Raw genomic sequence first — 12,504 nt, forward strand, 5'->3', positions numbered from 1 at the left:
AAATTTGTATCGGGGTCAGGAGTGGGCACGTTTTTTGTATGAAGGGGGGGTGGGGGGGTCGGGGAGAGTGTTCGAGTGTCATTGTGTGCTCTGCATCCCATGGCACAAAAAAAATCCGGTAGGGGGGGGGGGGGGGGGTGGTGTACGTGCCCGGTTCCCGGTTTGCCACCCACTGCAATCAAAATAAACAACTGATTGCTTTTGTACAGCAGTGGAAGACATGAATACAGACTAAAGTTTCAGAAAAACTGCAAGATGTTTTTATAACAACCGAGGCGAATCATACGAAAGTATGCTTAACTACCTTTCTGTAGTCACGAGTCTGTACTAGCTAAGAAGGCATTGACTTGAAGCACACACGCCAAGGGCTCGCCAACTTGCGTCAGATGGCAATGACATGAGCCCTCAGCGACGAGAGGCGTGCTAACGATATTTTGAAGTCAAGTTTTCGCGCTAATGGTACCAAAATGACGTCACTTTTTGACCGGATCTTGCGTCACATCCGGTTTATTTTTTGTTCCGCCGGAAGTGTTCCCTCTTCACACAGATGTCGCTAAGCCCCATCAGCAGCTTGAGAGCCGCCATTTTCTGAACGTATGGGCTTCTATGGAAGCTTCGCTACCAGTTACATTTACCTTGACTGTTCTGTGGTTTGGCATTACAGGAGGCGATGGTGTGTGTGTTGTGGACGCCTTTGTTTCGCGATGAAATGCGACGCTGTGCTTCTGCGGGTGAATAGTGCTTCCCATGGTCTGGATTATCGTTCTCGAGCGACGTACGACTCAACCTCGCATGGGGTATGTGCAGTGTGCGTGGCTAAAAGCCATCTCGGCTTGTGCGTCAGAGTTAAGTGACTTGCTGTTCGTCCCCGCAAACCGCGCGCGAGGCGAGAGCCGAATTTACGACGGGCAGGAGGAGGCAACCCGTCGTCTGTCAATCGCGGTTCAGACTTGCAACGCATGTTGTGACGTTGTGTTCGTTCGAAACGCATCTCTGGATTGTTTTGAAGTTGAATAAAGTGTGTGCGTCAAACATGGGAATTCTGCTCAGGGCGTTTTCTGCGATTGCACGAAATAAGTGCCACGGGGCTTCAACGCTTTCTTTATGGAACGTACAGTCTTTGTCAAAATTTTGTGGGCCACGGGAACCGTGGCAGGAGCAGGCGCGCGGCCGTGCAGGGGCGCTGCGCTTGCCACTGTTGGCTGGTTGCGCGGCTAAAGAGAGTGAGGGGAACTTTCACACTTCCCTTCGTAGTACATGGCTGGCGCGATAAGTGCAGCGGGGCCGGCTTCTCAGAGCTGGAGCACTTCGCTTCAGCGCACATACTTTGCGCAGCACTTGTCGCGCCGGACACACTACAAAAGCAAGAGCAAAACTTCCCCTCGCTCTCTTTAGCCGCGCAACCAGCCGACAGTGGCAAGCGCAGCGCCCATGCACGGCCGCGCGCCTGCTCCGGCCACGGTCACCGTGGCCCACAAAATTTTGACAAAGACTGTACTCAGGTAAGAGAATATGCATGTCGTGTTATAGCCGTGTTGCATTCAATACAAACGGTTAAGCGTTTGTTTACACTTGTTTCGTTTGTTGTAAAATGTCCAAGCACTCCGGCACTACGCCGGCAGATCAGCCGATGAGCCGACGCTGAGCAGACGACTCATCTCTTTCACGGAAGGGCGTGAAAAAGTCGCCCAATAGCAGGATGTCTAGCTCATGACGAACATCTGGGAATCGATGACGTAGACATGTGAAGATGGCGGCGTCCAAAAACACGAAGGGAAGGGTGAGAAAAAAGCGACAAACTTTGCAACAAAAGTGTGAGCTTTCCGCTGTGCGTAAAAGAGTAATACTTGGCACAGATGACGTTGACGACCCAATCTAATGATTGCGCTTGTTCACTTAGTGTGCTCAAAACCCCTTTCAGGGCCCCTTTAAGCATGGTACCGCAGACGGCGCTTACAATGAATTTTTAGCATTCTTCGCTAGAAACTACAACGCCTGTTTTCCGATAAAATCTTCCACAGCCAGAAAGCGTATCAGAAAACCGTAGATTGGGCCTGATCAACTAAAAATGATAAGAGAAATTGATTGATTGATTGTGGGGTTTAACGCGCCGACGCAACGCAGGCGATGAGGCGCGCCGTAGTGGAGGGCTCCGGATTAATTTTGACCACCTGGGGATCTTTAACGTGCGCCGAAATCTCGTACACACGGGCGTTTTTGCTTTTCGCCTCCATCAGAAAAGCGGCCGCCGCGGCCGGGAATCGAACCCGCGACCTATGATAAGAGAAAAGAACCAGCTTCATCGCTTATTTTTTTGTAAAAACGGGCACCTCGGCGGCGCATAAAGCATTTAAAACTCTCCGCAATCGTTTGACCGCCGAACTACGGAAGGCCAAAGCCCAGTATTATCAGCAGCTATTTTCTGACGCATACCGTCCTGATCAAATATGGAAAATTATAAATGATGCATTGGGAAAACGCACCGGGACGACGGAAACGTCAGAACTAACTGTTCGTGGCGAGACCCTTACTGCGACAGCACTTCAACGATCACTTCATCAATGCAAATGCTAACATTACTTCCCCCAACCCCATGTCATGTACTCTCGACCACCATGTTCTCGAAACTGCTTTCTTGAAACCAACAGACAGCTTGGAAGTTAATCAAGCTTTTATGTCACTTAAAAACAGCAAAGCCCTCGACATTGAAAGCATGCAGATTAAACCCGTAAAACACGCCCTCGACCTAGTTTGGCCGTATCTAGTCTTGCAATCTAGTCGGATTGCTTCCCGCACAAAATTAAACGCGCTGAAATGTCTGTTATATTTAAGGGTGGTGACAAAAACAATGCCTCTAACTATACACCCATATCTGCTCTACCAGTGCTATCAAAGGGTTTCGAAAAAATTATTTTGGCGCGGCTTGAAATATTTTTTTTAAGCATAACATTTTGTCCGAACGCCAGCATGGTTTCAGGAAAGGCTGCTCCACCGAGTCTGCGCTGCTCTTGCAGAAAGAAATAATATTAAAAAACATAGAAGCCTCCAAACTTACACTTGCAATATTCATCGACTACACCAAGGCATTTGATTCTCTGCGTCATAACATTCTTCTGCAAAAGCTTCACAAGTATGGAATTCGGGGGGTATCGCACGCCCTTATGCAATCCTATATGGCATGCCTAATAGGGAGCAATGTGTTGTGCACAATGGCCATCAGTCTTCATTTAGAAAGATATTGTGCGGTGTACCGCAAGGAAGTGTTCTGAGACCGGTTTTATTCAATATTTATGTTAACGATGTAATTTCTATTGATAAAAAAGCGGAATGTGTGTTGTACGCAGATGGTACTAGTTTATTTATTAGCAATGCTGACGCAACCCGCCTGGTTTCCGCCGCCAATTTTACCTTAACACAATTACACGCTTGGTCAAACGAAAACTGTTTAAAAATTATGCAAAGAAAACCAAAGGCATTTTATTCGCGCCTAAAAATAAAAATGTAAATGAAATCGAAGACTTGATCTTGGGGGCCTCGCAAATCGACATTGTTAAGCAGCACAAAGTATTGGGGGTGGTGCTTTCGCACCGCATGACATGGGACGCCCATGTTGATTTACTGGCAAAAAAAACTGTCATGCGCAGTGGGCGCATTGTACCGATGCCGTGACTTCTTCCCGCTGAACATTAAACTTCAAATATACCATTCGCTTTTCCGGTCACACCTGAATTACTGCACGTTAGTTTGGGCCACGGTGTAAGATATTTTTCTCACACCGTGGTTTGGGCCACGACAACCAAGAAATATATTAACACGTTACTGCTGTTAGAAAAGAAAGCTATCAGATGTATAAATAGCATCCCGTATCTTCATCCGACTAAGCAATTGTTTGAGCCGCATAGAATAATCAGTATTAGGCAGTTTTATTCTTACCGTCTGCTCTATCAGTTACACTTTTCAAATGATAAATATAAGCAATTGTTAACACAATTATGCGGTCTATGTTTACGAATTAGCACTTATACAACGCGCGACTCGGGACAATGGCTCGTTCCACGCCCACGAACCAATTATCTTTGGCAGTCATTGGCATACATCATTCTAAGCATATTAAATAAATTACACGGAATTAGCGGCAATTAGGGAACACTAACACGTGCTTCCTTACGTGATGCGTTTGTCAGAAATTATTGTTTTTGAATTCCATTTGCTATATTGGTGTGTAAATATGCGTGGATTGTCTGGTCTGTTCTTTTACCTGTACATGATTATGTGACGCCGAACCAATGCGTTCAAGCTCGCTATACAAGTATTTTATTGTTTTATTTTTTTCGTGATGTTTATCGGTCTTCTAAAACGTACTGCCATGCTGCATCCCTCGTTATAACTGCACTGTACTTTCCACAGTCGTCATTGAGCTGCCAATTTGGCTCCCTGGCCCCGTCAAGCTGTAGCAACAACTTTCTTGCCAGGGAGACCATCGACATTGCATTATGTTGAAAGAAAAAATAAATTGTAATTAGAATTTGAATTATTAAAGGTGATAATGGTGCAACCGAGGAGGATGCCTCGACATTTAGTGTACATGTGTTTGCCTTATGGGGAACGTTGGTTTGAGGTATACACGTCTACGCGGATTTTTTTTTATAATAATGCTAGAAAAGTGCACGCCGGTTACTCAAATTTTCCAATTAACAGCAAACTGTGTCATAGCTTTTATGACACGGGGTCACTCTCGCATAATTATCACTGCGGCCTATTCAAACAAAACAGTCCCGCACTCGGAAATGAGTGAATTCGTTGCCGATACATTGCTTGATTGATTGTAGGGTTTAACGCGCCGACGCAACGCAGGCGATGAGGCGTGCCGTAGTGGAGGGTACGAATTAATCTTGACCACCTGGGGATCTTTAATGTGCGCCGAAATCTCGTACACACGGGCGTTTTTGCTTTTCGTCTCCTTCAGAAAAGCGGCCGCCGCTGCCGGGAATCGAACCCGCTACCTCGTGCTCAGCAGCGCAACGCCTTAGCCACTGAGCCACCGCGGCGGGGGTCGTTGCCGATAGAGGCTCACGGCATCTACAAACATCAAGAATTAATCGAGTTCTCGCCTACGGTGCGACCCTTGTGACCCCCCCTTCTAGTTTTTACTCCCTTACCTGCCCTGTACTTATTTCTGGAATAAAATTTCATTTGAGTTGGCTTCGAAATAATACAGTACCTAAGTAGAAAAAAAGGAGGCCAAGGGGGCATGAAGGGCTCGCAAATTACGTTTAAGTCACTTTAATAAAACGTGCCGTTGGGTTTGTTGGCGCATGATTACGAAGCAAGGTTTAGCACACGGAGAGAACGGTGAACAAACTGGACGGGCCCTACGCGCTACTGTTTGTTTGCTTGTTTATTTGTTTCCATAATCGTACACTGTTATGGCGTAAAAAGTTGCACTCAGCCAATTGACAGAGCCCTACATCCTTCACGGTCACAAACAGCAGCGGGGTGGAAAAAAAAACAAAAAACGTGGTATATAGACACAGCTTGTGGGTGTCAAACAAAACTGGCACCGAAAATACAATATATTCACGACTACAATAGATAGCGGATCAAGTGCACATAACGACGTGAAGGCAATAGTGATTAAAAAGAAAATATACGCTACAAACCACACAAAAACAGCAAGGAGCTAATCCCAAACATCATATTCTTTCCAAAAAACAACAACTGTAGATTTAAAGCCGAAGTTTTTATGCAGAGTTACGTGCGATTCGTGGTGTTTCGTGGAGAGATTCGTGGTGATAACTTAATTATCAAAGTTCAAGAAGCTTTGTACACGTACCGCCTTCACTCGTCAGAAATCCCAAGTGCCGAAGAGGTATCCTTCAACTTCTCGCGCACTGAGCTAAGCAGTGGAGGCGTGTGTTTCGTAAACACCGCGCACCTGGACTGGAACCGGTCTGCCGGCGGAAAGCCAACACTTGCGAACAGTTGCCCCGCTAAGTTCATCGGCCTTTAAGTTACGCCGATCACGGCGGCGTTTTGCGCGTGGCGTTCAGCACTGAGAGGCAAGGTCGCAGCATGCAAAAATTCCAACTACACACGCGTCTATTTATCGCTTTGCAGAGCAGCGAACGCTAGCAGCAATGCACGGCGGATCTCCGTTGTCAGCGCCGCTCGGACGTCAAAACAAGAAAACGTGTTCGTCGTGCAAGCTCGGTCGGTCTGATACATACGGGCTTTTCTCGTTGGGCGTGTGCTGCATTTCTGGCGCAAAGATAGAAACAATATGCCGTAGTACGTATGCACATTCCGTAGCGCAAAAAAAAAAAAAAGAAATAGAAGACGACGAGAACACAGGAGAGGAATGCAGATGGGACAGGCGCTAAGTACTACGTATCTTACAAGTTAGGTTTAAAGGTGGAGTCGCGGCCGGGTGCTTTGGCGTTGTTGGGCGGACGTCGGCCCCGGAAGTCATTCGGCTCCTAAGTGCCAACTTTTTGTCGGCAATAGGACAAGTGGTGCAGTCGTGACAAGAATTTTTTTATTTTGTTCCATTTTCTGACGTTTTTTTTTTTTTTTTTTTTTTTTGCGAAGAAGAAACGAAAAAATGCGACATTAACGTAGATGATTCTCGTCGGCACGTTAGTTTTAAGATTTGAAATTATCAGGTGCCTGATTCGTGGGATGCGGTTAAAAGGCGCTAGGTATATAATGGCAGGCGCTGACGTAACCACATTTTATTTTACGGTTTTTAACAAATTTTGGCTGAGCCATATTCTCTGATTTCAGCAAAATAGTTTTAAATTCGGAGCATTTCTTAGGCTCGCCTGGTCCTCCGTCGTTGATGGCGGCGCCGTCCACACTCACACTGCGCATGCGCAACTCTCCTCCTTACACCCACAGCTCCGCGATACTGCACTATAAAAAAAAAGAAATAGTTCGCGGCGCCCGGTTTCGATCCCACGACTCTCTGGCCGCAACGGGAGGTACGCGGTGCTCTTCCCACTACGCTGCAAATCCGGGACAGGAGCAAGTGCTACGAACGCGCCTTATGTCCTTGACTCATTCAAACTACGTCAAGAAGCTACTGATACAACGAAGGCACGCGAAGCTGAACGTCAACGGAAACGACGAACTGAAAACTTTAGAGGGGGATGCTGAATTTCCCGTGGGAAAGCTGTGGTGGGAAGCGCCACGCGCCTTGCAGCTCAACCAGCCCCGTCCGCAGCGCCTCTGATGCTGATTGTGGCAGGATGCCCCTAGGGATTGGCCAACCAAAGAATCCATCACGAGATAGGTTCGCGTTCAACCACCGTCGTAATCTTCCCGTAGGGGAACCGCCGAATAAGAAGAAGAACGAGAAGACAAAGCTGCGAAGAGGAGGGCGTGTACATTGCTCTCAGCCGGTGCACCAATGTCAACAACCTTTACCTCACCAAAGCTGACGGAGACTACCGATTCTACCACAGAGACAACATCGACAAGAACATGATGGACGAGTTTCGGTGCCTCGAGAACCACCGCCTACTCACCGTAACACAACAGCCCTTGCGTGCCTTTGCCACCGGTGTGGACCCGGACGCGGAATTCCCTCTGGCGCTAGTAAAAACCAGATCACTCAACATAACGGCAACACAATGGAACCACACGGAACCGCCACGATGCTTCGCATCCTCATCAGGGTTCCCCACGGGAAGATGGTGTAATTTTTTTGTTATTATGTTCCCCGAAAAAAACATAGCCGCGAAATGTCCGCCCATTTGCAGCAGGCGCAGTTTCGCATTCGCGCTGTTTGAAGCATGTTTCCTACCGAAAGAAATTATAGTTTTAACTGCTTCCAAGTCAGCGGTCATGCAGCATACAAATAACGTGCAGTATTTTGCTTTTATGTTTGCAGTAAAATAAAAATTATTTGTTTGGCGTAACCGCAACATAAGAGGGCAGTACAAGCCTCTCCATGACAAAGAGAACCCAATGCATGCCATTGTCCATACTCGTCCTAGTAAGCTCATGATCGAACTCAAGAGAAAAATAACAAAGAAAAGTGACTCTTTGGTTCATTACAGCGCTGATTGAAATCGAGCTTGACGAATGAGTGAATCGGCGACATCGGTGCGCTCCGCGGTTATCAGGCGTAGCGCTTCGCTGCTCTTATGTGTCATTGAAGCGATGGTCCCGGCCTTCTTTTTCTGTGATCACGCCATAAACTTGTAACATAGCAGCAGACGATGGCGTGGTGGCGGTGGCGGCCGGGAAGGTGATAACGCAACAAAGCTTGCATTGAAGCAGAGAGCCCAGCTATGTTACTAAAAGGGATTGAAAGAAATAAATGGATACAGTAAAAAAATTGTGTGCTGTTCTTTAGCTCGACATCCGCCTTTGGCTCGCTTTTGGAACAACGTTACTCGATCGCCTTGTGGTGTGGACGCCAATTTTGACCTCCAGAAATGTGTTTTTCTTGTCAGCCTGAGCTACCGTCTTAATTTTTATAGTACATGCCAAGTGTTTTTAAATTCTTCTGGTGCAATATTTGATACCTTGATTGCGATCTTTATGGTTGACTCGTCAAATTACACTGCATGTCGTCATAGCAATAGGTGCAGCACGTCACTGATTGCTTACGAGAGTGCCATTCGGGTCAACCTCTAGTCCTTTTCTGCTCATGGCCACGATCCACCATCACCTGGATACGGTGTGCGAGGACGACCATGACTTGGCCGGAAAACTGAAGAAGTCGTTTTACGTGGATGACTTACTCATAGGAGCGGACACATACAACGAAGGATTGGACGTTTACGAGAGATCGAAATCTATAATGAGTAAAGCTGCTATGAATCTTCGTAAATGGAAAACTAATGAAAAGCCGCTTCAGAAGGTTTTTGACCAGAAAGAGGAAAACGTTGACGGAGCACCAACTTCTGGGACCGTGCTGGGAATGCTTTGGAATACAGAGCATGATTGTTTTGACTTATCACCCAAAGCAGTAATCCAGTATTTGGCTTCGGTCACGTCTAACTCGAAGCGTTCTTTGCTGAAGACGGCGGCCAGGATCTTCGACCCACTTGGAGTTCTCGCGCCATTTACTGTCACAGCTAAGATCCTGTTTCAACAATTGTGGATGAGGCAGGTGTAATGGGATGCTGAGCTACCCACAGATGTAGCCATGTTGTGGAAAACCTGGTGCGCCGATTTACTGCAGCTGGCTTCGATTAGGATCCCGCGGTGCGTGAGACATGGACTTGACACAGTAGTGAAAGCTGCTGACATTCACGTTTTCGTAGACGCCAGCTTGAAAGCATATGGAGCGTGCGCATACCTCAAGGCGTCAGACACCAATGATCATGTTGTCACTTCCCTGATTATGGCTAAATCTCGAGTGGCACCGATGAAAGCCTTGACTCTTCCGAAACTGGAACTGATGGGCGCAGAGGTAGGAACGAGAATGGTGAATTACCTGCGAACATCGTAGGATACGTTTTCGCTGAGCGTTGTCATGTGGACCGATTCTACAACCGTACTCAACTGGATCCGAGGGCATCTGAACAAACAAAACCAGTTTGTCCGGAACCGAATACTTGAAATCACAACTGTAACCAAACCAGAGGACTGGATATATTGCCCAGGTGATGATAACCCTGCAGATTTGTTGACGAGAGGTGTGTCTGCGACTACTCTACGGGAGAGTCGAATATGGTGGAGAAGCCCAGAGTGGCTGCCGAAACCACGTTCTGACTGGCCTACTGACCCAAGCAGATTGAGAGACGCCTGCGGGGAGCAGATGGTGCACCCACAGCCGGGTGATGACCCGCAGCCGGGTGATGAGGACTCTCAATTTGCAGGGGTGCTTCTTCAGACACAGGGAAATTCAGAGCCCATTTTATGCCTCGAGAGATTTAGCAGTCTGCAAAAGGTGCTGCGTATCCCAGCACATGTCTTCAGGTTCATGGAACGTTGTCGACATACGCAAAGGTCGTTTCCTGCGTCGATCACCGCCGAGGAGATGGCCAGGGCCGAGATTTTCTGGATACGGCATACCCAAAATGAAGTTTTCGACCGAGAGATCGGACAACTTCGACGTGGCCAGTGTGTCGACAAACAATCTGTCCTTCATAACCTCCACCCATTTTTCGACGACATCCGAGTTCTTCGTTTAAGTGGTCGTCTTCAGGGAATGAGAGCTGCCTATGAGGAAAAGCATCCGGTCATACTACCCAAGCGGCATGCCTTCACAAGGTTAATGGTTGTTGAAGCCCACTGTCGCGTACTTCATGGTGGTGTAGTTAGCACTATGGCCCAGTTACGTCAACGTTTCTGGGTTATTCATGCTCGGCAGGAGGCGAAGAAGGTGATTCGTGCTTGCTTCCTCTGTAAACGATTCAGCAGCAGACCTGTTAACGTGCAACATGCTCCACTGCCTGATGACAGACTACTGGTATTCAAACCATTTGAGGTAACTGGACTCGACTTCGCCGGTCCACTTTACGTGAAAAACACCCCGGGCGCAACTACTTCAAAGACGTATGTCTTGCTGTTCACGTGCTCTACCACAGGAGCTGTGCACTTGGAGTTAACAACCGGTCTCTCTTCGGACGCCTTCCTTCTCGCTTTTCGTCGGTTCCTGGCGCGCCGAGCGGTACCGTGCACTTTGTACTCCGACAACGCGCTCGCATTCAGAAGAGCTTCAAGAAATATCAAAGAGGCACGGAGGATAATGGGCACCTCTCCATTATCCTCATTTCTCGCCACCAACCGGATTAAGTGGACATTCATAGTCCCAGCAGCGCCGTGGTGGGGAAGTTGATGGGAGAGGCTGATTCGCTCCGTAAAGTCAGCCTTGCGAAATATGCTTGGAAAGACGAGCCTGAGCGCAGAGGAGCTGACCACGCTTCTTACAGAAGTAGAAGCTGTCATAAATTCAAGGCCTCGTACTTATACGTACACCAGTGCGGAGGAGCCCTCGCCTATATGCCCTGCGCCCTTTCTCATTGGAACTTCCTTGCTGAGCACACCTGGCCCAGGCAATGGGGACGACTCCTACATCAACCAGGTGACACGTGAAAACACAATTAGCAAGCTTAGGTACCGACAGAAGCTTTTGGACAACTTGTGGAATCGCTGGAGAAGAGAGTATATCCTCGAGCTGAGGTCCTTTCATCATCATTCAAGTGCGTTCAACCGAAGTTTACAAGTTGGGGACGTGGTCTTGGTGGAGGCAACTGGCACCCCCAGGAGCCTTTGGTTGCTGGGCCGTGTTACAAAAGTTTTTCCTGGACGAGTCGGGCTCACTCGGGCCTGTAGCTTGAAGACGCAGGATGGGAAGATAATTAAGAGACCGGTGCAGACACTTCATTTCCTAGAAATGGGACCTCCATCTTCTGGTGGGGGGAGAATGTAGAAAAAGAAGTAGAGGAATAAAATAGAGGAAGAAGAAGGAACTGCTCGGAACGGTGGCCTCCTGCCTCTCTGCTTCTCTTCGCCCGCCCCTTTCTTAACACATGCTACTAACCTGGAACAATGCCGAAAGCATTGCGGGTTGCGGGAGGAGTAGAAAATAACAAACTCAAGAAGGCTCTTTTCAACATATTATTGCACGAAGAAATGCACACGCTTGCTTTCACGCCACAACACCAGCATCACGGCCCCCAAATTTCACTTCTTTTCACAGGCGCAAAGTTCTGACGCCTCCGAACTCTACGCGTGTTTACCAGTCGCCGATAGAAGTACGAAGAGGCTGCAAGTCAACCTGCCGTCTCGCTATCCACCTGTATACGATGATTACTTGCTTTTACAATCCATACACGTTTCTCCACACTGATGAGTTCCACGCTATTCGTTGATTAGTGCACGCGTACGCTGAAGCCACTGACGAAAGAACCGAAGCGCACGCGAAGTTGCTTGCCGGCCCTACCCGGCGGGTACAGCCGGCGATAGCGGGCCATGGAAGCGCTGGCCGAGCGAGCCCAGCGGCGGCGGCTCGCCCGCCCGCCGCCGTTTTCATAGCCGGATGTAAACAAACGTTTCGTTTCCGGCTGCGTCAGCCTACTCCGCGGCCATGATTGGCTTACCGGTTTCGCGGGGCCGTCGCGCGGCGAGCCCGAGAGCGATCTGCTCCGCCGTCGCAAAGCGACGAAAAGCGACGGCCGGCTCGTCGCTTTGTGACGTCGCTTTTCGTCGTGCGACGAGGCGAATCGCCAGTGGGAATGTGCCTTAACGCTCACGTTCGAGTACATCAGCTCAAGCATTGTTACAAAGTCGGCCGGAAAGCCGTATTGACGCAAAACGCCTGCCAGGTATCGATGTTCCAATCTGTCGAAGGCTTTCGCTTGATCTAGGGAGATGAAGCAGCCAGAGGTGCCAATCTTCGTCGCATAGCTGAATAAATCACGCATCAATGCCAGGGACGAGAAAATCGTGCGACCTGGCACGCTGCACGTTTGCGCTTGGCTGATAATATCGGGTAAAACGGCACTGGTGCGTCTAGCCAAAATGGATGCTACGATCTTGCAGTCC

The 12,504-nt window shown here is 48.4% G+C and overlaps 1 protein-coding gene across 1 annotated transcript in view; it reads left to right on the plus strand.

Annotated features, from left to right (window-relative positions):
• Nucleotides 1-1,375: 1,375 nt before the first annotated feature.
• The window catches only part of LOC144173913 (uncharacterized), a 104,946-nt gene continuing 93,817 nt past the window's right edge, over nt 1,376-12,504 (plus strand). The window contains exon 1 of the mRNA XM_077702238.1: nt 1,376-1,502. The gene's annotated coding sequence lies outside the window, so the exon portion shown is untranslated. The remainder of the gene's footprint in view (nt 1,503-12,504) is intronic.

The sequence above is a fragment of the Haemaphysalis longicornis genome, unplaced genomic scaffold (assembly GCF_048455015.1).
Source record: "Haemaphysalis longicornis isolate Haplotype H1 unplaced genomic scaffold, Haemaphysalis longicornis Haplotype H1 scaffold_3, whole genome shotgun sequence".
In the NCBI taxonomy this organism is placed as follows: Eukaryota; Metazoa; Arthropoda; class Arachnida; order Ixodida; family Ixodidae; genus Haemaphysalis; species Haemaphysalis longicornis.